At 42.3% G+C, this 24,535-nt stretch overlaps 1 protein-coding gene across 1 annotated transcript in view; it reads left to right on the top strand.

Annotated features, from left to right (window-relative positions):
- Positions 1-12,692: 12,692 nt before the first annotated feature.
- Positions 12,693-24,535, top strand: part of CAMKV (CaM kinase like vesicle associated) — a 61,983-nt gene continuing 50,140 nt past the window's right edge. The window contains exon 1 of the mRNA XM_087709277.1: positions 12,693-12,963. The gene's annotated coding sequence lies outside the window, so the exon portion shown is untranslated. The remainder of the gene's footprint in view (positions 12,964-24,535) is intronic.

The raw sequence follows: 24,535 nt of genomic DNA on the forward strand, positions 1-24,535 counted from the left end.
TCCAGAGAGATCCATCATACCACCGTCGGGCACTCAGGTGCATACGAGGGGGAGAAATATCACACCATCATCACCATTGAAGGGGGACCATACAAGATGGAGCTGGACACAGGATCATATTTCACAATTGTGTCCTGGCAGACTATTAAGAAATTGAACCCAGCCGCAAGCAGGAAACTCCTAAAGCCATCAAATATCCAGTTAAATGACTACCAAGGGAACTGGATCCAAGTGCTGGGCAGAATGGAGGTCGAAGTGGTGTTCCATGAGTTCCAGGGCTCCTACCCCACACGCTCATTGCCAGCCATTGACCGTCCCTGCTAGGAGTGGAATGGTTCAAGCCCCTGGGTCAAGACATCACCGGCCTGCACCGAATAACCACCCATGACCTGGATCAGCTATTGATGGAGTTCGTGGATGTCTTCAAAGGGGGGCCCAGGTAAATATATGGGGAAACCCATTTCATTTAACCTAGACCCCCATGTAACCCCCATCAGGCTCAAACCCCAAAGGGTCCCATTTGCTCTGGGCACAAGGTGGATGAACAATTAGATAAGCTAATTGCCCAGGGAATCCTTGTGCCAACCGATCACGCAGGCATGGGAGACCCCCATAGTTACCCCTGTGAAGCCAGATGGTTCCGTCCACCTCTGCGCGGATTACAAGTACACACTGAATAAGGCCCTCCAGCAGAGTGCGTACCCAGTGCCAGTAGTGCAACATCTGTTGCATTCCCTAGGAAGAGGGAAAGTATTCACCAAATTGAACCTTGCCCAAGCATACCAGCAATTGCTGGTGGAAGAAGCCACCGCTGAAGCACAAACAATAGTGACCCACAGGGGGACATTCAAATGTACTAGGCTGCAGTTTGGGGTCAGCGTAGCCCCAGGACTTTTTCAGTGCTTAATGGAGCGGCTATTGCAGGAGATTCCAGGGGTGGTGCCATACTTCAATGATGTATTCATCTCAGGGAATTCCATAGACCAATTGATGGAATGCGTGCCCGAGACCCTGGGGAGGTTTCAGGAAAAAGGACTCAAAGTGAACCCTAATAAATGCAAAATTGGCATAAGGCAGGTTGAGTTCCTAGGCTAATAGATGGGTCAGGCATCCACCCCACCAACAGCAAGGTGAAGACCATTAAGAACGCTCCCAGCCTGAAAAACAAGGCAGAGCTACAAGCCTTCTTGGGACTATTGAATTTTTACAGTATTTTCTTAAAACAGAAGGCCACCATTGCTGAGCCACTCCATAAGCTCCTGGGGAAGACAGCACCATGGATCTAGGGACAGAAGGAAGACCGGGCTTTTGCAGCAGTGAAAGACCTCTTCTCCTCGGACAGCGTCCTTATCCAATACAACTACACATTATCAGTTCAGATCACCTGTGACACCTCCCCCTTCGGAGTTGGAGCCGTCCTCAGCCACCGCCTGCCAGACAGGACAGAAGCACCAATCGCCTACTATTCCAAGACCCTGTCACCAGCTGAGTGCAACTACAGCAAAATAGATAAGGAAGCCTTGCCCATGGTGGCAGGAATCAAGCGGTTCCACGAATATGTGTATGGCAGGTGCTTCAAATTTGTCACCAACCATAAGCCCCTGCTGGGACTTCTCACCAGTGACCAACAAACTCCTCCATACATGTCCCCGAGGATGACCAGATAGGTTATTTTCCTCATGGCATATGCTACAAGCTGGTACATCGGCCCGTAAAAGACATCAGCCATGCTAATGCCCTCAGCCGCTGCCCATTGCCACAGCTTTTGGAAGACCCTGCCCCCAATACCTAAGTACTCCCGATCTACATTGACCCTGCCAGCCCGGTCACTGCCAGAGACATTGCCGAGCGCACACAAAAAGACCAGACTCTGCAGAAGGTACTGAACTGGGTGTTGAGGGAGAGGCCACAGAAGAAGCCAGGTGATGAGTTCAAGAGTTACTACAGTAAGCAAGCTGAACTGTCCACCATTAAGGGCTGCTTACTGTGAGGAGAAAAGGTCATTGTTCCCCAAAAGCTTCCAAGGCGAGCCATGGACACTCTACACGTGGGTCACCCGGGAATCATGCAGATGAAGGCATTATCCTGGAGCTACATCTGGTGGCCAACATTACAGAGGGCATTACAGAGTGGGTGGCCACTTACCGACCCTGCCAGGAGATGCGACCAGCCCCGCCACGAGCACCCACTCAAAAATGGGAGGCAGCCAAGGGTCCATGGTCATGCATACATATTGACTTTGCAGGACCAGTGGAGGGGCAGATGTTCCTGATCGTTGTAGATGCCTAGCCCCTCCAAGGGGCTGGAAGTCGTCATCATGCCAACCACCATGGCAGAAGTCACCATCCAAACCCTCCGATGACTTTTACCACCCATGGGCCTACCAGCAGTGACGTGCGGTGAGGGATACCGTTGGTGAGGCAAGAGCGCGGCAGCGGCGAGAAGCAACGTCCCCGCCGCTGTGTCCGACAGGCGTCTCTCGTTTATGATGGACATAAACGCGAGATGCCTGTCGTACACAGCGGCGGGGGTGTTGCTTCTCACCACTGACGCGCTCTGCCACCTTGCCCCCTGCCTCCTCCGTCCCCGCTGACATTCTTGGGAGCAGGTCGGGTGGCTGGCTGGCTGGGAGGAGAAGAGGGGTGAGTCTTTGTGCCGGCTGGCCGGCCAGGCAGGGAGCAGGTCGGGTGGGGGTGGGTGGCTGGCTGGCTGGGAGGAGAAGAGCGGTGAGTCTTTGTGCCGGCCGGCCAGCCGGCCAAGCAGGGAGCAGTTCGGGTGGGGGTGAGTGGCTGGCTGACTGGGAGAAGAGCGGTAAGTCCCTCCCCAGCCAGCCACAAGGGCTCACCGCTCTTCTCCTCCTTGTCCTCCCCGCTTGGTGCTGGGCTGGCTGCAGAAGAAATGGCGGCTGGTGAAAGAAAAACCTCTCCAGAATCACCCTTGCACTTGCGCAGTCGCTCAAGTGCAAGACATGATTCGCTGCTCCCAGATCAGGAGGCGGGAGAATCAGTGCCTCTTTTGCATATTACATCTTTTGCTTTTTAACTCCGCCTTAACTTTTAAAAGGCGAAAAATTCCTTAAGCAAAAGAGGCCCCGAGTTCTCTGGCCTCCTCCTAGTTAACACTGAGAACAGACACCAAGCCACTGTGACTTGAAATCTGGTAGCAACTATCCTGGCTTTAATTCATTAAAAAAAAATATTTAAAACTCTTTCCTTTCTCTCAGGAGACTGGGGAGGCTCCGCCTCCCTTGCCTCTATTGACTGCACGTCCCTGCCTACCAGACATCCTGGTCTCCGACAACGGGCCACAACTGACTGCCAAGACCATGGAGACCTTCCTCGCTGAGCAGGGAATCCGGCATGTGCTCATCGCACTGTTCAATCCGGCAAGCAATGGACAGGCCAAACAGATGGTGATGTTAACCAAGGAAACCCTCACCCAGATGGGGCTCGGCAACTGGCAGGAGAAAGTCAACCAGTTCCTTCTCACCCAACACATCACTCCCCACGTGACCACTCAGAAGAGCCAGGCCAAACTGTTGATGGGGAGAAAACTGCAGTCCTGGCTGGACCGGTACCACCCTAACTACCTTCCAGACACTCCCCTGGACTTGGCTCAGCCAACCCAAGCCTTTAACATAAATGACCAGGTGTTCGCCCACAACTATGCCAGGTACCCAACCGGATAACGGGCTGAGTTGTGGCCATCACTGGCCCAAAATCGTACAGAGTAGAACTAGAGGATATTAGAATCTGGAGGAGGCACATCGACCTGCCCTGACACCGCCTGGGAGATGCCGAGCTAAGGAACCAAGGTGATTGGGCAGCAACCTCCAGTTCGGAACAACCCCCCAAACAACCAAGGTCTCTGCTCTGAGGAGCATGCTCAACCGCCAGCCGGGAAACAGACGAGCGGGAGCCGGCCCAAACTAGTGGGCACCAAGGTGAGCAGTCATCTAACCTGAGCTGCAACCACTTATCTGAAGTTGGGAGTGTCCAGTGGAGAGACGGAGGTGTGGGAGCTGAGGGAACCAGGCCGGAGCTCGACTCACAGGCCGAGGAGCTCCAGAAGATTTTCTCCCAGACAGCGGAAGAAGCAGCAGGCTTGACCATCTCAGCCGAGGTCCCAGGAACAAGTGAGCTCCGCAGGTCCAGTAGGAACCCATCACGCCCCACCTACCTGAAGGACTACATCACATACATAGGCCAGAGATTGGACATTGTTCATTCTAGGAGGGGTGTTATGTACAGACGGACATTGTTAAATTTACATGCTGACTGCATATTGGCCTCCCAAACCGTGGGAACTTTAAATCACTGTCATTGGCCGTCTGGTCTACCGGAGCTCCTTAAAGGGCAAGCTCCAGCAGCCCAGCCAGCAGAGCGCATTCACTTTCCTTGCAGTAAAAAAGTGCTGAACTCACTCGCACCTCTCACCTGCTGTTTTTGCGCCAATCTAACAGGTTTGGACAGTAGTATAGTCAACCACTTATTTCTAGAATGTTACCAATTCAGTCTTGGGGAAATTGAACTCAGCTTTAAAATAAAATTTAAAAAACAGAAAAGAGAGAGGTGCAAATGCATCTTCATCCATATTTCCACCCCATTGACTATTGCTAGCCTGGCTGAAGCTCTAGTACTTGTCATAATATTTGATCTCTCGACCTCATTTCTTCTCTTGTAAAACAAATAAATTCTACAGTACATTTGCTATGAGTTATACACAATACTGATATTTTCAAAATATGGATATTTGACATAGAATGATCAAACTCAGAAATCATGTTATAATCCCTGAAGGTACTGAAAATGGACTGAAAGAATGCAAGTAAAGCATCAATAAGGTTGCTATCTTTAGGCACAGTCTCATGGCTGGATCAGAGGTGGGATTCTACCAGTTCAGGTGAACCTGTAACTCCAAAGTTCAGCTGGGAGCGAAACCGGTTTGCTCCCATGAACAAATGGGCCCGCCCGCCTGCCCCTGCACTTTGCCTACCTTTATCTTCTCAGCTGAGTCACATGGCAGAGTGGATTGTGGCACCTCAGTTGTTTTCCTTCCCAAGCAGCAATTCAAAAGGTAAGTATTCTCTGAACTGTGCACTGTATTCCCTGGTTCGCACACGTGCAAAGATGTGCACTCAGCAAACCAGTTGTTAAACCAATAGGATCCCACCCCTGGTTATGATGGCTGCCCCTCACCCTTTTCTTCTCTGCTTCCTGTTTACCAGGCTCTTTACATATTTTTCCTAATGTGTAAGCAACCCAAAAAACACAGGGTATCTGTTCTGTTACAAGCTCCTCATAATGCCAGTCTTTCACACCTGAAGCGAAAATTCAAAATGGTTCCTTGTTCTTTTTTATTTTCATTTTTGAACATCACCTGTGGAGAGAATGATTAATAGATGAGGAAAATATGTCCAAAGGATCTGTTTCATATGTTCTCCTCAATCAATGTCTAGCAATTGTTCTGAATGAAATACAGCATATAATAACAGAAGATAATTATAGGTTAATATTCAGTTAATTGATAATCTAAAAATACCTTTTGGTCCTTTTAGAGCAGTGTTTCTCAACCTTGGCAACTTGAAGATGTCTGGACGTTGAAGTTGGCTGGGGAATTCTGGGAGTTGAAGTCCGGACATCTTCAAGTTGCCAAGGTTGAGAAACACTGTTTTAGAGCTTGTTTTTGCTTTTGGTGTAAATCAGTACCATCTAACCCAGGGATCTGGAATCAGTGGCATTCCAGATGTTGCAGCAACTTGACCAAAAATAAGGAAGGCTTGAAATTGTAATTCAACAACATCAAGAGAAGTATAGATGTTCCTAGCCTGGCTTGGTATTTTTGTTTTAAATTGATTTTTTTGAAAGAAGATTGAAGTCTCACTGAAACCTGTTTTTTATTCTCCATAGGCAGAATAAAATTTCCTGAAAGAAATTTCATCAGCTACCATGCATCTTTCTCTACAATGTTCAGTCACAAAAGGATATTGAATATGTTCCAAATTTCTTAGTTGACCTTACCCTCACAGACATAGTGATTATGAAACCTTCCTTCAGTTCTGTATAATATGCTGGTTTGAGAAATTGGAAAGGTTCCTTGGTACTTGAGTTGATTTGGAATAAGCTCCTTCAGAAGAGGGTATGAAAGTCACTAGTATAAATAAAAGCCAGCACTGATTTCAAGTCTCAACACTAAGCAAAATGGCCAACATACAGTGGTGGGATTCAGCCACTTATTCAGAAGAATCTGTTGTTAATATTCTAAACAGTTCAGAAAACCGGTTGTTGAAAGAAATCTTATTTTGTTTTTTCCCACTTTACAGGGCTAATCCTGAAAGGAAGGCAGGAAGGAAATATTCTGGTGTTATTTCTAGCCTAATCTTTATTGTCCTGCTTACAGAAACTGCCTCTCCAATTAACCCTGATTACATTGTAACAGCTAACGCCCATCGACCTGAGTGACCTTGAGTTAGCCACGCCCACCCAGTCACATGATCACCAAGTCCACCTACCCAGCTGGTCATTAGGGCAGAGAACCAGTTGTTAAATTATTTGAATCCCACCACTGCCCACATATGTAGATGAATGCCAGGCCTCCAGCTAAAGCATGAGTTGTGTCCCAGAGGCCGGCAATAAGTAACCCATAAGGTAGGTAGTTGATCACTCTTCTATATAGTACTGTGGTTGTGGTGTATTTACAACTACAAAATATGTATTATATTTTGCCCTGCTTAAGACAAATTTGACAAATATTGTCAGACTCTAATGTAAGACTCTGATGATATCCATTCAGAAGGTGAATAGATATAATAGGAGAAAGGAGACCCCCTTCATAACAAGTATCATATTCATTAAGGTAATCAGGTCATCCCCAGCCCACAAAGAATGGCCTAAGCCAGATAAAAGGGTCTGAAAAAAGCGTTTCTTCTGCCTCTAGACACAGTTAACATAACCACATTGAGACGCATACAAGAATACATTTACCCCCCCAAAAAAATGTACAAAAAAATCTTCTGACTGGAAGCTCACCTCCACTGGTGGTTGTCTTTGATGCCTCCTAGGCAATAAAAAAATAGAATATACCATTATAACCTAGTGCTGCAACTTCAAACTAAGACACAGCCTTAGGCAATATCTCTTACATTCATCTAGCTGTATTAAGGAAAGAAAGAGAGAGAGAGGCCAGGCAAGGTTATGCATACTATAAAGGAAATATAAGAACATATGAAGAGATGTGCAGATGAGACCCAAAGGCATATGTATTCCAGCATGCTATTCCCACTGTAGGCAACCTGTGGGAAATCCACCAGTGAGACATGAAAGCAATAACACCTTCCTACTCATGTTCCCCAGCAACTGGGAAGAGAGACATCTTGGAAACAGTCTGTTCTTATTATACGTACATCTCTGTTGGTTAGAAAGCAGAGCACCCCTTAGGATTGATAATGTAAACATTCCTTCAGCACAAGCCCATAAAGGATAAGTGAGATTGATATTGGCAAAGAGATGGACCCAATAAAAAATAACCGTGCCACTTTTTAAAGCCATGCAGATCTGTGAGATTACAAAAAGTACAACAAGTTTGTTTTTCTTTGCTTTTGCTTTAATGTGATGTATTCACAGGAAGTGCTTATCAAAAGCATATTTGCGTTGCCTTCAGATTGAATGGCATAGATCACCAACGTGGTTGTTGTGGCACTGATGCCAATACAGCTTGAGTCTTGGAATTATTCATCATAAATGTTTTATGAACATCAAGTGGGTCCCTTCCACTGCAAATCAAAACCTTTAGATGCATTCGATGAAGTGTTTGTTTGCTTGCTTGCTTGATTGTTTATTATCAGAAAATTTGGTTCAGAGGTCATCTTTTCAAGATCTCTCTCCAAATCACTATAACAGAAATATACTGAGACTTCTGATTTCAAAATAAAAATATAGAATCCCATCCCCTTCCCCCATCACACTGAAAGATAGAATGTTGTTAGAATCACAACACTGTACCTACATTTTTTTGTTCAATGCAATTTTTAGTGATACGCTATAAAAGGATATATTCCTCTCCACACTAAAAATCTAAAGGCTAACTGACCCTGTGCATGCTTCCTTAGAAGGTGACTACTTTTGAATTGTGTGGGGCTGTAATCCTGTGGCCCTGCTATATCAACTGGAGCACCTTAGGATCAAAAGATAACCTCCTGTTGTCAGAGGCTTTAAAGGCATTCTGTTGTCGCACTGAAATGGGGTCATGAGAATATGCAGGGAACCAAAATGGGCTGATTTTGTCCTTCAATATTCTATTGTAAATTTGCTCGGTCCCTTTTTATTGAAAACTGGAAAAAGAGGGTCCACATTTATTTACATAAATTAGTCTCCGATTAATGAAACTCATAGAGCAAAATGGAGGAAAAGACTTCATCTTGTGGTTATTATAAACATTTTCTAGGTCTTTCTGCCTCAATCTCAGTCTGTGTCTCAGTCTATGTGTCTCTGTCTCAACATGAATCTTCAAAGCAGAGCAGCAATGAGAGGAAAACAGCAAATATATTGGAGGAAAAATATATACAGTATATAAATGGTCCATTAAACTTTCACTTACTAGCCCCATATCACCTGTTGCAATCTGATCATAGATGTGATCTTCTGCACCTGTTCTGTGCATTGTCAGAGGGGCATAACATGCTGCCTTATCAGATCACTTAAGACAAGGATGTTGTACAGATATCAGTAAAGTCCACTACTTTGAAGCCTTCTGACAAATCTTGTAGCCAATTTTAGCTGGACTTTTCTTTTCCAAGCAATTCATTCATGGTACAAATTGCTATCTTTTTTTCTAACACTATTTTTCTCTGCCCCTCTCATTTTTATTATTCTTTGTTGCATGATATTTCTACTGCTACTGAAATATATCTGTTTCCATATAATGGTACTATTAGCATTTACTAGTGGAAGTGTCTTTCAAACGATTGAGTTAGTTTCTCAAGATGTTCAAAATTGTATGTGCAAAAAAAAAAAGGTTTTCAAGAAAAAAGAATATAATTTCTCTCTTCTAGCAAAGAGCTTCTGCTTTTGCTATACATATAAATAAAAAAAAACAAATGATGGTTTAAAGTTCTATGTTTCTTAGAATTTCAAAAATATAAACTGAAGATAGACAGTTGATCATGTTAGAAATAGATCATATTCTTTAGCAGGTGATCACAAAATAACAAAATGTACTAGCACTAAAGTGCTTTGGAAACAGAGTTCCTAGGCAGAATCTAACCAAAATACATTCAATCACAGCCTCAATCTCATAAACTCCTGAAGCTGTTTGATTGCAAATTCAATATTGCTGAAGAGCAACATAGAGAAAACACTGGTATTTCTTTCATTTGACAGTTCACTTTCAGAGATACAGGAAGCTTTGATGGAGAATCAAGTCCATAACCCATCTGCCTTCCTTTTAAAATAATTATCTTTACTGTTAGCAGTAAAGAAATGTTTTTCCTCTTCTACAGTTCTAAACCTATGTATTGGTGATAAATGTGAAGAACAAGGAGGCTGTGGAATTTTTCAGAACTTTTTCTTTTGCTGGTATGATTTGGATTCAGCATCCTGTTATTTATTTTCTTAATATTAATGTTAAATAGATTGCATCATTCTTCTGGTGCCATTGGTCCTCTACGGCATGCTGTATATTATTCATTATATTGCTAACATATTTTCAGAACTTTTACATTGAATTCTGCTTTATATGAACAGTAATTTGAACAGCCGATATTATATTTAGTTTGCTATGGTTTTATTGTGCAGTCGAGCTACAGTGCTGTAATTACAGCCGAACAGTTTCTTTTCTATGGATCCGTTTAAGCACCATATATTTGTGAAAAATGTGTCTATAAATAAACTGACTCTGCCTGTGATTGCAAGATGCTGACACTGTTGGGAAAAGGCTCTGCCATTTGCTTTGGGTGACGTTTTTGCATCAGGATGCGAGCCAATAGCTTACAATACAACTTTTTTGTGGTACTGAGATTCGCTACTTCTCAAGAAAGGAGACCTTTTGAATTTACTAGAGCAGCATTTTCCAACCTTGGCCACTTGAGGATGGCTGTGGGGTAAACTCCACACATCTTCAAATGGCCAAGGTTGGGAAATATTGCACTAGAGTGGGATAGCACAGAAACCAGAGGAAAAACCCGTAACATCATCTTCCAACTCCTCTCTGATTACTAAAGAGGTTCTGTCTTTAAGGGATGTGGCCGTTTCAGCCTGCTTTATTGATTGTTTCCTAGTATGATTTGATTACTTATTTGTACCCTATGATTATCATTAAGTGTTGTACCTTATGATTCTTGATGAATGTAGCTTGTCTTTTTATGTACACTGAGAGTATATGCACCAAAGACAAATTCCTTGTGTGTCCAATCACACTTGGCACGTAAAGAATTCTATTCTATTCTATTCTATTCAGATCAACAGGTCCCAGCTCAAGTAAGTACCAATTTGCTACCCAGAAGGTTCCCAGAATAGGTGGGTTTCACTACCATGATGGATCACTGAGTATATTTTAATATGCTCCAGAGTAGGAAAAAATGTATTATTGAAACAAGTGTATTCCATTGACAGACATATATTTCCAGTGTATGTAAGCAAGTCACAACCACCCTAAAATTCCCCAAGTGCTACTGAAGTAGACATATTAGCAAAAGGCTCTTTCTTGAGATTTGGAAAAATGTAATGACTTGAGGCTCCGAAGTAATGTTGTAATTTAGTAATTAGCTTACAAGTCCTTCGGGGTACAATTCCATCTTCGGCTATAAATCATAAAACTTAACGAGGGGTTGCAGATGATCTGTGTCACCCCTTGTGCTTTATTTTGCAATATGTAGCTAAGGCTGGTGCACCTTGTGGATTTTCTGCAAGCCAGCCTATAACCCCGGTTTCAATCTTTCTTTTCTCTGTCTTCTGAACATAAAGCAGCTGCTAGGCCCCAGCCCTATAAGAACACTCCGTACAGCAATCTCAGCCTGTGCCTGTTGTGTCAGTGCAATGACTCATTTGGACTATGTAATAATAGGAAATATGTGCATTCACATAAAAGGTATGGGGACAACTCAGCGATGTATGTGAGTATTAAAGAAGTGTCGGAAGAAATATCTATCTGGTTCAGTTCCAAGCCGGGAGGCCGGAAACATGGAGGCTGATTGGAAAGATGGTTTAATGATGAACAGAACCACAGGAGTTCTGGTGCAGCTGAACACATGGAGTTGAGAATGAGGGGCATGTATACCTTCTCTTGGGCTTTGATTTGAGCTCCCTGTTCAAGAACATGTATTCTATTGTAGGATTATTATAGCTGGCTCTGTAAGTTGTCTGAGCTAAGTTTGGTTGAAGTTTAGTGGGTGATACAATGAAGGGGCTTTTGAGCCAATTCCTATTGTGGCTGAGGGCTAACCCTGCCCTTTTTTTCAAACTTTGCTGCAGGGAATTTGCTTATGAATAGAGCTAGCTGTCTCTTTATCTCTTAAGTGCTGTCATCTGCTGACAGCTATTAAGAAAGGTGGGCTCTATTAAGAATGAGTCTGCTTACTGCCTTTAAAACACCTGTTTCCAGGGAAATATATTATATTCTGCCTTTTTAATATTTCCCAAAATATTTCATTCTTTTAGGAGTGGGGTGGGTGCTAATTTTCTGTAGAAGTAACTTGAAATGTAAAAAGCCCAAAAACCTAACATATCAGTAAACTTCACTGCAGCTTCCAAAGTCCTTCCTAACATTTGGCAGTAAATTGTATTTAAATGTCACAAGAGAATTAAATGCATGACAAGTATGTGCTATTCCTAGCAACTACATTTAAATAAGATAACTGAGTTTGGATTAAAATTAAATCCACTTTACTTTTTGCACTAATATTTGGGAGGGTAGTCCTGGCGTACTCTTCAAATGCCTAATAAGTTCTTTTCTGTAAAATTGGCTTGACTCAGCTTTCAAATAAACCTCATCAGGCATGATGTTGGGTGTTATACAAGGAGATTTGTTGTTAATGGAGCCTGACTTTCGACAGCTCCTACCTGCTCATCTCGGAAGACTGACTTCATCAGGATTATGCCATGAAGTTGGTGCTCAGCACAGTTTTCCCATGCTCCTTCCCAAAAGTTATTTTGCAAAAAAAAAAAAAAACAACACCCCATGCACCTCTAATATTCCATCTGTTGTTATTATGGTTGAGGTGTTTAATGAAAAGTCATGATTCAAGCCAGCTGTTTGACAGCAAAGACACAGTGTAAAGCCGGGTTACAAAAAACATGTGCATAAATATAACTCTGGGATCCAAGTCAATTATGGCGGTGGGTCTTAATAGCATAAATGCCATGAAATTTATAATATTATAAACAACGTCTCCAGCCCCATTTTACAACTCCTAGGCTGAAAACGTTTGCATCGTTCCAGCTTCCCTTACTGAAACTGGCTTATTATCGGGAGGAAATATCTTTTATCCCTAAACCTTTAAAAAAGATAATTATGCACAGGAGCATCAACAATCTTGAAAAAGACGGTGGGCGGGGCTTAAAAGTTTCCGGGTGGCGTTGTTGGACGCTGGCCCCGCCTTTTCTGGGCGGGACTTTGTCAGTTTCGTCTTTCGTAACTTTCCTACTTGGAACTCAACTGAGATGCTCAACTTGCGAGGAGTCGCGGAGCACCGAGCGCTCTCGGCTCCCTCCTCAGTCGACGGGATCCTACGGCGGACTGGGACGCAACCCATCCTCCTTTGCAACCCCGCAGCGTCCCTGGCCCGGGGAATAGCCAAGCGGGCTCTGGTGGAGTTTTGATTCCATCACCAGGAAGGCTCCGGAATCGGAGCAGAGAGGGCTCCAAAGGACCGGAGGAAAGAACTGGGAGGGAGCGCGTAAGAAAGAAATAAAATAAAACCCGGACGTTTCCATCCCTCGGATCCCACCGCCGGCCGGAGCAGATTTGCAAGTAAGTGCCCGATCGCGGCGCGCCTCAGGCAGCGCTTGCTTGGTGCAGTCTGGAGATGGGAGCGGGGCTGGAGCTTTTCGGCGATTGAGCGCGGCTGTGGACCGGCGCGTCTCCCTTTGAATCCGGGCCGGGAAGGAATTCTTCTTCGGAGCGTTAGAGATGCTGCCTGATGCGCGGTGCGCTTTGGAGAGCAGCCTCTTTGGGCGAAGATGGGGGGGGGGGGGAGAGAGAGAGAGAGAGCTTGGCCACGGCCGTTCGACGTATGATGTACCGCGGCGTGCGTTTGGCATTCTCTCCTCTCGGGCCAAGATTGCCCCGCACCTTTACTTTGGGAAAGTGACTCTTGAGCTCAGTCCTGGTGAACTGCAATGTAAAAACAGAAGTCCCTCCCTCTCACTTGCTCGCGCTCTCGCTTTTTATTTATTTATTTATTTTTCCCCTCTCTTTCTGATGCGCTTCTGCCTCTACTAAGGGGCGGGGGGTGTCCAACGCGCGTAGATAAGCAGGGCAGGCAATCGGGCAGGGCAGTTCTGACGGGGAGACTCCCGGGGGCTCCTAAAGACTAATTGGACGGTGTGGCCGGGAATTTAAGAAAACCGGCCGTTGGATCGGACCTCGCGAAAGTTGATCTGCGGCCAAACGGCGTCGGCAGAACCCGGCGGCTCTCCTGCTAGGCGCGGGCACCCGTCGTTGCGCGCAACAACTGGGGAAGAGGGGAGTGAGTGAGTCCCTTCTAGAGTCCGCAGCGCCACGGCACCCCCTCTTTGCTCAGTCTGACGCGCTGCTGGACGGGAGGGAAGGGGTAAGAGGAACGGAGTCTGCAGCCCGCTCCTCTCCTCCTCCGCAGAGCCTCGGATCGAGGCGCCTCTCTCCGCCGTAGAGAGAAAAGGGGTTGGGGCAGCTGAGCTGCGAGTTGGTCTGCTGCTTCCCACGGTGTCGCGCTGTACCCCTTGCGGGGCGGGGATCTTCTCTCACACCTACACCGTCCCGTCCGCCATCCCTTTTATGCCTTCTTCTCCAGCGCTCCGCCGCCGATTCCCCGCGGAGTCAGAGCGCACGCATCTTCCCTAAGGAGCGGGACGAAAAGGCCCTTCCTTCGCCCCAGCAGCGTCGGGATGGGGGGGGGGAGGCAGGGGAGGCAGACTGGCTGCTGAGGATGGGGCGATCCACTGACCGACCGACCGGAGTCGGTGGCCCCCCAACTGGCATTAGCAAGTGTGACTTCTCACCACCATCCTCTCTCTCCCTCCCTCCCTCCCTCCCTCTCTCTCTCTCTCTCTCTCTCTCTCTCTCGCCTCCCCCTTTCCGTCGAAGCACCTGCTATTTTGATTTCCTTTCAACTCGCACTCTCGCGCTCATTTCCATGACAACAAGGAATGTCACAACTAAAGATTCCGTCTTAATTGGGAGTGGGGGATGGGGAAGAGAAGACCCGATCCGATTCAAAGTTGGAAGCCTTGGGTAAAGGGTTCTGAGCCCTATCGCAGTTGGATCTTCGATAGCAGGGAGGGAGGGGAATCTAAATTTTGCCTGGGCTGGACACTTAGTTGTCTGGATGTGGGTCTCGACCCGCGCTTTCTCCCTCTCCCTAATTCCGATCCCCGAGACACCCGCGAATGTAGCCGAGTGCCATCAACGTGGCTGCAGTGGGCCCGCAGGGTTGCATTAACACGGGAAGTTAAGGGCAGAAGAGGAAGGCCACGAGGATGGTTAATAAGTGCCTTCATGTCCGAAAGCTTAAATTATCTGGTGAACTAAGAAGGGACGGTTGCTGAGAACGAGAGATAGATCTGGTCACATCTGCATAAGGCTGCATCATTCCTTCGCTGGGTGAAGGAGGTCCTGAACTACGCAGGGCTTTTCTGACAAACGTTTTGACACAGGGATAAAAGCAGTGACCTCAAAATAAAAAATGTTAAATGCCTTTGATTGATATCATTGGGATCATCTACCTATTTGATTGTCATAAATGTGGCGGTAAATCCACAGCAAGTGTTCACAGTTTTAAAACAAATCTCAAACCACTGCTTGCCTATGCGGATGAATTAAATGACAGATTTGCACTAACCAGTGGGCAAAAAGTGTTCATAGAGGCTTGCCTGCGGACAGTTTTTTTCCCCCCAGTATATGTTGACGCATGTCAGAATCATATTCTTCCTTCAATGTATATGCTTCAATGCTTAGTTAATGCTGTGAGAGTCTATATTGGAAGGAAAGCATATGGATTAATGGTAGGTGAAAAAAGGAGCAGAATATGAAATCAAAATCATTCCCCTCCATATGGAAACCAGGTGATTTCAAATAGCAAATTCTTGATTTTTCTCAAGTCATGAAATATTAGTGCCTATTGATTTAAATGGGTGGGGGGATTCGGAGGAGTCAGGATCTTCCAATCTGTCCAGCAACCTTGGGCCTGCTAAATGATGGAATACAAATTCCATCGTTCCCAGCTCTGGATACAAAATCAACCCATATTGTAAACAGATGTGCAAGCTCAACCATGTGGTCTCCTGTCTCCTCAAAACTGACAGTGCCAAATGCTGTTCTAATAAAAAGAGCCGTGAACCATATATTTTAAAAAGGATGAGGCATCATTATCTGCAGTGTTAATATTGGATTAAGCAGTTAAACATACTGTAAACATGTATTTATATATTATCAAAACATAAAAATATCAAAAAATAATAAGCCAGATACAATTAAGGCCATTTTTTTTTCATTTCTGATTTTGTGGTGCTCCGGAATCAAAATATTCTCTTTTTAAAATACAGGCATATCTTGGAGATATTGTGGGTTCAGTTCACGGCAGCTGCAATAAAGTAAATATTGCAAATCACAGACATTTTTTAAAAATTATGTTTACCTTGCACTGTAGTCTTTTAAGTGTGCAATAGCATTATCTTTAAAAATCAATGTACATACCTTAATTTAAAAATATTTTATTACTAAAAATGCCAATCATCATCTGAGCCTTCAATGACTTATATTTTTTTGCTAGTAAAAAAAATTTTCAGTCATCTGTGAAGAACATTAAAATGAAGCACAATAATGACAAGGTGTTCCTGTTAAAATGAATGTGCCCTTAATTGAAAGTCCGTTTATTACAATTTAATCTCACTGTGAAAATATATATGCCTCTTCAAGTTTTAATTCAAGAGTACCCAACCATTGACCATCATACAGCCTTCAACAAACTTTTGAGGGCATTACATCCCTGCCAAATTCTTTTTCTAGTTTAAAGTTGTGGTTGTTTTTTGCCTACTAAGATAAGGTTGGAAAAAGCAAAGTTGTAAGGAGACCCCACAAAGCTTTATGCGGCTATTTCACTACTTATAGTCTACGATAAGTCCCAGGAAAGGACCCAACATGTTCAGTCCCACCAATTCTAATGATTTAATTTTCACCTGTGCTCCCTGTGTGCTCTTGAATGTCACAAAATGTAAATGTAATCAAACTTTTGTCCATTCCAACTGTACTTGATTGATCTGATCCTATAGCATGTGACCTATCTTGCCTCAGGTTCCCATGGGTTGACAATTCCACATATCTAGACTACATTATGATATCTGGGGAGACTGTGTTCCATTTGTAGGGTCGGGGGCTATTCTAATATTGAAGTTTTTTCCTCCCTAGAGACTCTTAACCCATATGATTACTAGCCGAAACTTACTACTGTAACAGATCATATACCATATAAAATAAAAGAGTAACGCTCATCTCTTTAATTTGAATTAATTCTCTTATGCTCAGCTCCATGATTTTCCCATTGATTTCCTTGCTTCATCATCCTAGCGTGTGAATGGGATGGATTTCCAATCAATGTCAGTTTCACATGTTTGCAGTGAGAATCCTATTTTTTTTCCGTATCAGAGTGCAATTTAAGAAATGTAATGAATTGCCTATTAAGTGCTGAGCTTAGAGGCCCCCAGAAAGCCAAACAATAATGTAAGCTATGCTTTTCGGAAACAAAAAACAACTGCTTAAGAGGTCATATGTTTATGTACCTCTAATTAAAAGCCAGTAGGGTTTTCTTCTAGATAAAGTAATATTAGGCCTACCATCTCCGAATACTAATCTGATATTGTAAACATCTCCTCCCAGAGTATATGGATATTGCTGCACAATTAGAACTCACCCCAAAGTCTTCCCCATCATACACCCACTAAATGCATAGACTCTCCTTCAGTAGCTTTGGAATGATGGAAAGCTGATACAAGAACCAGCTGTCCCTTTGAACAGTTTCTTTCCTCTTTCATCCTAAAATAAAAAAGACCATCTATATTCTGCTGTGGATTAAATAAAGAATAGATGCAAATAGATGAAAAACAAATGAGGCAAACAAAAATAAAATAAATGACATCTTGTCCTGAATTCAGTACAGTATGTTAAGGGTGGCTCTTTTTAAACAAAGTCATGTCATTTAATGCACAAATGCATACACAAAACTTGGTGAAGATTGGTGTTTTCCTTTGGACTCTTTCAATGAACAGCTTTGATTTGGCAGAACTAAAATTCCACAAAGTCCCTTCCAAGATGCATGGAAAATTATAATGAATTGCATATGGTAAAAGAAATAATGCCATCTCTTGGAATTTCCACACACTTTCTAGACAAGCTCTTTGAAGCTGAGTAGAAAGATGTATTTTTATAGAACAAAATTCTATATTAGGTTTTATTATTTCTCCAGCAGTTTCAAGCAGTTTCTTTTCTCCTTTCACTCTCCCCTGCCATATCTGTGTGCTAGATTGGGATGTGAGAGACCATAACTAATCCTGAGTCCCCCCGTGGAGTTTCTATGGCTGAAAGAGGACTCGAATCTGTCTTAGTCTTGACCACTGAGTCTAACACTAAGTTGCTACTCTACTCAATGAGTCTCAACCTAGGCAACTTTAAAGTGCATGCCCCAAACAAGACTGCTGAGACATTCAAAAAACTAAAGTCCATTCATTGAACTGTAACATTCTGTGAGTGAAATTGCATTTGGTACCCCCAGACTAATCTCAGCTAATGATGCCAAAGAACTTGATGCTGAAGACTTAGCAGTAACTTTGGGGTCCAGACTTGGATTCATCACTGACCTTTTAAAGCTAGATAAGATTTTTTTTATTAATTTACAATAATTGGCAAATCATTTTCTTGACATAACTTTTCATTAGAACAAACAAATGATTTCATCAGACCTGCCAAAATTTTGTTCAACTACCCATTCCGTGATATCCATAACCTAGAGCTTTTCAGTAAATTTCATTCTCTCATCATCTTCTTGTCTATTTCCAGTCAATGTCAGAGTTGATTTTTCCCCCCCGGTTGTCTCATGTTTTCGATCTCCGGGGTGGGGTGGGGGTGGAGATAAATATTCACATTTAATCTAAACATATTTCTTCTACACTCTCTTCCCCCCCCTCTCTCCCTCCCCCCATGTGCGTGTATGTATTTCATTTTTATTATAATGCACTTTTTAATGGTGAGAATATAGTAGAAACAATCAGAAAAGTGTCCAATAGTCACCCTATTCTAATTTGTGTATTCACAGATTGCAAATTAAATTAAAAATTTGGAGTGAATTAAATCTTTGTGCATCTATAATTGTGGGTTGTTGAACTGTGCACAGGTAGATGGTTGATGTTGTTGCATGTTAACTGAAGTAGTCTTAGATTAAAGGAGAGTTTTTTTAACTTTTTAAAACCATGGAACAGCAAACAATTATTAAAATGAGAAAGAACTTTATAGTTGCTGTTTCTTTTTAAAAAGAATTAAATAAAACACATTTTAACGATATTGTTTATTTTGCTTTGCATGCTACATTCATTATATACGGTATCTTAAAGTAATGTATGAGGTTGCTTCCGCAAAGCGACTAAAACCTGGCTGTTCTGGCAGGCCTGGGGCTGTTGATTTATCCAGCCCCATCCTAAGTTATGAATGTTGTGGAATTTTTTAATGTTGTTTTTTTATTTTATTCTTGTATGTCCCCCCCCCCCCCCCACTTCCTTTTTTATCTGTAAGCCGCCCTGAGTCTCCCTGAGAGAGGGCGGCATACAAACCAAATAAATACAATACAAATACAATAATGCTAATGACCTCATTTTTCATCAATCCAAAATGATTTTTTTTAAAAAAAACACCCTCATATGCTTAGTTCAAGTCTAATATTTGCATTTGGTTGAGAATGCTGAAAATTTGCTCTCACAAAGATACATTGGAAAAAAATTAGAAAACCTTTTATTGCTTTTTCACCTATAAACTCACACTCCCTGGGAATTTTTCCATCAAGAAGTCATAATTTTTCTGACAATATGACATATGAGAAGCGATTTGCCAACATTTCATCATTTATAGCTAGAGGCATTTGTTTGGCTAGAGAAATTAAATGGATCCAAAACCAGCATGGGGAGGGAAAAAAAACCTTCTGATGGATATAGAGACAATGCATGGAACACCTTCATGTTTGGGGCAATGCATGCAACATAGTTTAAGGTCCACTGACTTTGAAGCACACTTTGTAAATCCAGCAATTTCCTACTGCAGAAGTAATAGAATATGCTGCGTTCCTTCCTATTGACTTAAAAATCCACATTTTTAATTCTCCTTTACAAAGGTTGTTTTATTTTTTATTTTTTACAGTGCTGGGGTATCTTTCCCCGGGGCCCAAGAAAAATACTGCACATTCTTAATGCATCCAGAGAGATTCTTCTTGCGCTGCAGCTTAGAAATAGATTCATGCTAGAGATTTTAAAAATAATTGCTTTCAGGCTTTTGGAAATGATCTGAAGTAGCAAAGCAGTATTAATGTCTCTTCTACTGGCAGCAAACAGGTTTTGCAAGTTCTTGATTTGACTAAGTAGGAAAGTGACAAAGCATATGTATGCTGTATTTTAAGGATGTTGTGGCTCAGTGGCTAAGACGCTGAGGTTGTCGATTAGAAAGGTTGGCAGTCCGGCAGTTCAAATTCCTAGCTTCACGTAACGGAGTGAGCTCTCATTGCTTGTCCCAGCTTCTGCCAACCTAGCAGTTCGAAAGCACATTAAAATGCAAGTAGAAAAATAGGGACCACCTTTGGTGGGAAGGTAATAGTGCTCCATGCGCCTTCGGCATTTAGTCATGCCAGCCACATGAACATGGAGACATCTTTGGACAGCTCTGGCCCTCCGGCTTTGAAATGGAGATGAGCACTGCCCCCTAGAGTCAGGAATGACTAGAATGCATGTGCGAGGGGAATCTTTACCTTTACCTTTAAGCTGCAGTTTCTGGCGCTAAAATACTCAAACCTCTAAAAGGCACCAGATTGGCAAAAGAGAGTAGAGAACACTGACTAGAATAATGCTTCTCTGGAACTATCCTTCTTTGAAAGATTTTTTCCCCTGCCTCTATCAGTGATGGACCAGAAAATTTGGTTGCTTGGGAACAGTGCTGGAATTCTCATTGTTACCAGACTTTTTCTGATTTTTTTTTCCTGCTGTCATAAACTAGCATAGCTCACCTCCTACAATTGTTAGATGGGTGTATTTTGCTCAAATGGATGCCAGCATTTCAGCTTTTTAGGAAAACATGCCTTGTCTGTCCCTCTCATAACAATTTGGGGTGAAGTTTAAGAGATGGGCTGCATTGACTGAGCCAGGCAACAAATTGTTTAATAGTCACATCTATTGATTATGAAGCTATATCTCATTATTGAAAAGCATTTGCTTTTTCTGCACATGGACTCCAATTCTGACCATTCATACTTCAGTTGTCACTGATCTTGCTTTATTTTCACCTTGCTCTTACAGGTTCGCACATCCATCTTTAGGGAAGTATTGTTTTTACTGTACAATTAAACAACTTAATAACTGGACTTACACTGTAGCAACGTTCCTATTCTGAGCCAATCTTATTATGAGGCGGGGGTAAGACAGATTTGGGGTTTACTGTTAAATAGTAATCATTTTATTGATCAGATTTTTTTTTCTACAATGAGAATGAAATTTCTAATAAGCAGTCAAATATATTTTACTTGGGACTATTTATACCAATCAGTTCTGTGGAAGCTTTAAAAAAATTCTAGTATGTTTTTACCATAATATGATGTAATTGCAAATACCGTAATGTTATAAATCTTTGCATTTCATCCAGAAGCTGCTGGAAGATCTTCATGAGTTGTTGATTAGCTACAAAGCAAGGTTCATGAACTTGCTCGTGACATATCGACCTGAAAGATTTCAAAATGATATGCTGTGAATGAAAGACATATTTTCTTTCAAAATTATACTGAGGACAACCTTATTAATTTGTTAACACTAAATCAAATTTGCCTTTCCTCATATCTTTACCCAACAGAAAAACAAGTTGTTGTTTTTCCTCCAATTATTATAGTGCAGCCATGTTACCACCATTAAGAATAGAAATTCCATTGAAAATAAGCAGATGGAGGGCACTGCAAATTACTATAGGTATTCCTGTAAAAAAAAATGTCTAAATGCCCTTAAAGATACTATTGCTTCCAAAAAAGGACCCACATTGTTGTTGGGGGCAATATGCTGACTCTGTAAACCGCTTAGAGATGGCTGAAAGCCCTATGAAGCGGTATATAAGTCTAACTGCTATTGCTAACTGCTATAAAAAGCTGATTGCCCAGAGAACTTAACCCTTTTTGTAACACCTAAAATATGCTTCCCAGTTTCTTTCCAGTCCAGTTACCTTGTAATATATACGTAGATGGGGAAATGGGGGTGGGATGCTGCCTAGGAAACAACCAGACAAGAGAGGCAGAATTTCCCAGTGGCTTAATGGTCAGAGAAAGGACTTGTCAGGGTTCCAAGTAACACCCCTATCGACAGCAGACTCTGAGGTTTGAGTTTCCTCAAAGTTCCATTTTATTAGAGATGTCATATTGGCACATCTGGGAAAATCCGAATCTGAAAGTTTCCAGGTTTTGCCCACCCAAACAAAATTTCAAGTCCCTGCCCAGCACCCACATGTCAGTCATATGCTCCAATCAGGCAATTTCCCAACTGGAGATGCTTCCCAGAAACAACACTCCAGCTGCAGGGCAAGACATTCTTGACTCTCTGAGAAAGGAATGTTATTTTGACTATATCTATCACACGCCATATAATCCCCCCTCCCAATTTCCCACAGCATTAAATGTGGCTGAAAGCCCAATATAAAAGATGGCTTCCAGGCCTGACAGGACCATTAAGACAATGGTCTCCAACCTTGGCAACTTTAAGACTTGTGGACTTCAACTCCTAGAGTTGAAGTCCACAGGTCTTAAAGTTGCCAAGGTTGGAGACCACTGCATTAAGCCATCGGGGGCTTCTAACTCTCGCCTGATTGATTCCTAGGGAGACTCTCTCCTTCTGCTTTCACCATATTCCATTACACAATTTTTCTTTACCTCACCTCTGCCCAGTTTTATCCCCTCTTTTCTTCATGTTCCCCCACCCCACCCCACCAATGTTGCTACTTCCTTCTCCTTCTTTCAACTCCATCCTGTTTTTGTTCTTTTCCTTTGCTGCTAAAAGAGGGAGGGAAAAGTGTACATAATTATAAACTTCTGTGTCAGGAAGTGTGGGAGAAATCAGAAGCAGATGGGGCTCAATTAATTTTATAAATAGGCTATCTTATTAGTAATATCTATGTCTGTATAATAGTTTGGGTCTCGCCGCTTTTTCTGTGGTTTCTGATTATACATGCATGCATACTATAAGTGTGCGCACATATAAAAGTGCATTTGGTGTATACGTTTATTGGGTAAGAGAAATCTCATGACTGGATTTGCTTGAAACTGAAGTTGGAGTTGATAAGCTAGGGAAAGATAGACATTATATAGGATTTTTCATTTGTACTTTAATTTTTTCCCCCTTCCTTGTGAGAAGATTCTGTTAAATACCTGGTAATCAGGACAAAAATAATTCACTGTAATTCGCAATACTTCATTTTGATTCAGAGCCAATTGGTGTAATGATTAAGACATCAGGCTGAAAACTGAGAGAATGTTAATCCATCAATCAAACTTCAGATGCAACAAACAGCATTTTTTGGAGACTGCACTTTCTGCTGTTTCTGAAGCAGACCAGACAATTAATGTAATTTATGTCATTTGCATAATTATCCAATTGATGTTTTTAAATCCTTTGCACCAATGTAGTCTTTTGTACCATATTTGGATTTAATGGAGAGCCCTTAACTCCCAAATGGTCTATTAAATCAAGATTCTACCATAATTATAGTTGCCACCATGGATTTCTTAAAGGAAATGAGGAAGACAAATGTTCATTTTGAATAGTTACTAACATTTCCTAAATTCTCAGCTATTGAGATAAAATCTTACAGCAAAGTGGAAAATTCGAAACTAGATCTAAACCTCATATTTACTAAACTTTTCCTACATCTTTACTCATTTGCAGCATTATGTACTGGTGATATATTCTATTCAGAGATTACATGATATGGTCTATGGTGCTGTACGGTACCTGAGTGCTATCAACTACATTGAAAATCACATTGAAGAAAGCAACTGAGAACTCTGGTTACTGGCCATATTAAAATCTTAACTACTTCAATGAAGTTATCATATTCCTGTGCGGTTTATGCTATGACCACAGTGGCCAATCTTGTGCAGAGACTTTAGCCCTTTCTTTTGCTATGGTTATTCATCAACACAATGACAAGAAGTCTGGCTAAACAAAGTAGCTGCAACACACAAGTAAGGACCGAAAACAAAACTTCAGTTCCATTTTCTCCAAATGTTTCCAAAATGATGTAAACACCCAAATGTGTATGCACTAGAAACTCCATGTTCCATGAATGAAGGAGAAGAAGTGCCATAATAGCACACACAAATTATCTAGAACTCAAATGCCAACATTACATTTCATATTCCAATTCCAATGGTATACTTAGTCCTACTTCCATCCCAGAATGAGCTGAGTTTCAGCTAATTCAATAGCTCATTTTTGCCTGTACTATGGGGCAAAATAACTTGAATAAGCCTTTCCTAAACTGGATATTGTTATTTATGATGTTATTGTATCTACCAATATTGCTCTGATTATTCTTAGCGCTCCTATTGCCTTCTTTCAACTTGTTCCCTCATTGCTAAACCCAAGAGAACAGTAACTAAACACCATATTTGAAGCAAGAACAAGTACCAAATATAAGGACAGCTAGCAAATTTATAGAAAAGCATATTTTCTGCTATCATTCTCTTACATTCTGCCCAAAATCCAAGTTCATTTTTTTGTTTGCATTGCTGCTAGATAGCAATGTCGTTGATTTGGAGAGGGGATGGTCAGGAAGGGGTTCAGCTATATCTTGCTATTTTCCACTGATCTGAAAAGCAAAGCAGCAATATATGGGCAGAAGTCCAGTAAGAAGAATCCGTTCAAAGAACACAGGGAATTCTAAAATAACTCTTTGGTTGATCTAGAGACTGGGCCATACGTCTGCCTTTATCCTTGTGATCAAAGATGAGCAATCTTCCCACATAAGCAAGTTTGGACAATTAATGAAGATTAGTTTCACTCTTCTTGCACATCATCCATTCATTTTCTCTTGAAATTAGCCATTCTCAGAGATACTTAATTTTTCC

The sequence above is a fragment of the Thamnophis sirtalis genome, unplaced genomic scaffold, assembly GCF_051295495.1.
Source record: "Thamnophis sirtalis isolate CommonGarterSnake01/CBP01778 unplaced genomic scaffold, rThaSir2_p1.2 scaffold_3, whole genome shotgun sequence".
In the NCBI taxonomy this organism is placed as follows: Eukaryota; Metazoa; Chordata; class Lepidosauria; order Squamata; family Natricidae; genus Thamnophis; species Thamnophis sirtalis.